This window comes from Mastomys coucha, unplaced genomic scaffold, assembly GCF_008632895.1.
Source record: "Mastomys coucha isolate ucsf_1 unplaced genomic scaffold, UCSF_Mcou_1 pScaffold22, whole genome shotgun sequence".
NCBI lineage: Eukaryota > Metazoa > Chordata > Mammalia > Rodentia > Muridae > Mastomys > Mastomys coucha.
In genome coordinates this window covers 267,552,566-267,555,625 of record NW_022196905.1, presented here as the reverse complement: position 1 = coordinate 267,555,625, position 3,060 = coordinate 267,552,566, and the positions used below count along the sequence as shown (strand labels likewise).

Here is a 3,060-nt window from a genome sequence, read left to right as displayed (position 1 = left end):
AAAAAAAAAAAAAAAAAAAAAAAAAAAAAATAAGGTTTTAAAAACTAAAGGCATTCTGCTTAAAATGGGTAAAATTGAGAGATACAAGACACACAGATATATGACATGCTTGATCTTGTAAGTGACATGTCCTCGATCTTACCATATCCTCTGCATTTGAAAAGCTTCATTTTCTAGTGAATTGTTGGTTATGGCAAGACTATACAAGAGAAGGCAAAATCACTGGCATGAATGCCAGGCTGAGAACATGGTCATCAGTTGAGAGGCTGCATGCTGAAAGCATAGTGAGTGGTACTGTGAAAAGTCCCTAACTGAGTACTAAATTTATCAGGTTAGCTTACAATACACAACATGGGAAGCCATGAAAGAACAAAATTTTAGGCAAAGCAGCAACATTTAAGTCTATAATTTTGTACAAAACAAATGATGAATTACTAAAACAGGTGAATTATTCTCCTTTATTAAGCCCATAGTTTAAAAGTCCTTTGTGTATATGGTAAATAGTTCCTCCTGTCTCTGTGAATGTTGCTCCTTTGTTATTCCAGTACTCTTGGCTGGCTGTGACACTGTTACTGTCCAGGTTAAATTTTGTGTCTGATCTGGGACATGAGTTGTTGAATCTTGATTTCACATAAGTACCTTGTTATTACCTGTGTCAGGAGATAAAAATATAAAACCAAACAGCAATAAAGGAAAAATATGGCATCTCTGCTACTGAATACTAGCTTTCATTATATAAGAATTCTATTGTGTGATCTCATTGATAAGATGGACAAAAGAGTGACTGGCTTGTAATATTGCTTAAATCAAGGAAGGGGCTGGGATTGCTATTATTTCTGCCAGGAGCTGAAAATAATTATCTGTCAAAGCTTAATTAATGGAATGTGGTAATACTTTAAAGAATGAGTAAGTATAAAATGACATAATGTTCACGAACAGCTTATGTAAGTTGTTAGCACTGTGTATCATAGTTTTGCTGGTGCTTTTTAGCCCAGCCATAGTTCTCTGGATGGCTGTATGAAAATCCATTGTGACATATCAGTGCACTGCTTCTCCTGCAACAAACACAAATTGTGAACTGGCTCTACCATACCAGTTCACCACTGAGAGTAGACCAGGGTCAGTGTCTGTTGGAGAGAGTTATCTGCGGTCATTCACGTGTCCAGGCATATAGAATCTTTACCATAGTACAGTGGCTTCTGACACCACATTCAGCCTCATCACTCAGGACTGACCGGAGGAACTTTGCATTTGTCACATTTAACTTGAAGGAAGACTAGAGATGCAGACTAGCAAAGTATCTAAGAAAAAAAGGAAACCGTTTTGGTGAACTGCCAAAAGTATTGCTGTACGTGGGTAAAGAATATTCATATGAAAGAAGCAACATTAACTGATGTTCAGGCCTGGAGTGACACTAAGTGTCGACATCTATGTTACAGAAAAATACCTGTTACTGTTCAAAGGAATTAGTCTATTAATAAAAACATACTTGTTGGGCACAGGTTTCAATTTGACCAGATGCTTCAATAAATTTTCCAGTATTCATTTTCAATATACATTAAAAATATATTTTTGAAATCACCCTGATATAAGTGCATTAGTATAATAAACTATAACAAGTATATTTATAATAATACAGTTATAAATACATTTAAAATAATTTTTTTCTACTAAAATTATATTTAAAACCCTATAGACTTTTAATTAAGAAACAAAGTTTCGGGGCCAGCTCTTCATTAATCTTGTCCTATACCTAAATATAATTTCTCAGGCTATGTCATATACTTCCTATATGACTCTCATGTTAAGAAAACTATTTTGGTGCCTGGCATGGTGATGCATGCCTTTAATCCTATCACTTGAGAGGCCAAGGCAGGCAGATCTCTATGAATTCAAGACCAGTTTGGTCTACATAGTAAGCTCTAGGCTAGCCAAGGCTTCATAGTGAGAACCCATATCAACAACACTAAGGTGGGGCGGGAAAGGAAAATTATCTTGAACATTTTTTATGTGTCTCATTTTAAACATTGCTTACATATTTTTATGTGCAAATTTATTTTTATCTTATTACAGATCTCATCTGATAAAACTAAAAGGTGAGTTGTGAAAGGTAAAGCAGTTTTGTTTGTTCTGCGTTTTCATAGATTTATTAGTTATATATCTAAGTGTAAAGATGTCAAACTGAGACTTTGTTTATATCATCACTTGCTCTCATGCTATTTATTACTTTGGACAACAAATGTTAAATACAAAATGTTTGAAATTTAGATGTTAAAAATTGGCAATTAGGGGAATTAAAAACTCAAATTTTAAAATAGCTTAAAAGTAAGAATTAGATTTAAAAAATGATTAGATTTCTAAAGTGATAACTGACTTAATTTAGTTATTAAAATGCAGGACTTACATCTATGAACAAGTCAATAAGATTCTGTCTTTTGTTGTCCCAGCCATATTTTAGCATATACAGGAACATGAAACTAGTTGAGTTGCTTGATTCACCCAAATAAATATTTTTTCCTGTTTTCCTTCTTGAGTCTCTTAGATGATCATACTCTGATTATGACCAAACCTACTCAATTAGGGGACAGTGCTCCTGAGGCAGAATGTTTAAGGGGTAGTAGATTCTTTCAGAGCAGTTAGAGTACTATATTACTAAGTCAAAATAAGCTGTCCATGTTTTTTTCCCTTAATTATACAAAGCCTCACACATAACATTTTTACTTTGATTATCTTGGAGAAAATAGAAGAGAATGCCTGGCCACGTATGCTTCTATGTTTTATTACCACTTTAGATTTTCTAGATCAGTGACCGAGGCCAATTAAACAAGTATTTGGCCCTGCTTTTAATGCTTGTGCATATATATGCACATTTTTCTAAATATATATTTAGAGGTATATCTAAAAGTGCGTGATTTTCTATTGCAGAAAACATTAGACATTACTTATGCCCTTTCATTGCTATCTTACTGTCGGAAGGGATTCTAATTTATCCTTTACATTTAAAAATGCATAGTCAGCATTATAACATTGTAAGGTCATAAGAAAAAGTATTGATAATTA

At 33.5% G+C, this 3,060-nt stretch overlaps 1 protein-coding gene across 1 annotated transcript in view; it reads left to right on the top strand.

Annotated features, from left to right (window-relative positions):
• The first annotated feature begins 2,067 nt into the window (after positions 1–2,067).
• The window catches only part of LOC116067896 (coiled-coil domain-containing protein 7-like), a 138,124-nt gene continuing 137,131 nt past the window's right edge, over positions 2,068–3,060 (top strand). The window contains exon 1 of the mRNA XM_031336897.1: positions 2,068–2,096. The gene's annotated coding sequence lies outside the window, so the exon portion shown is untranslated. The remainder of the gene's footprint in view (positions 2,097–3,060) is intronic.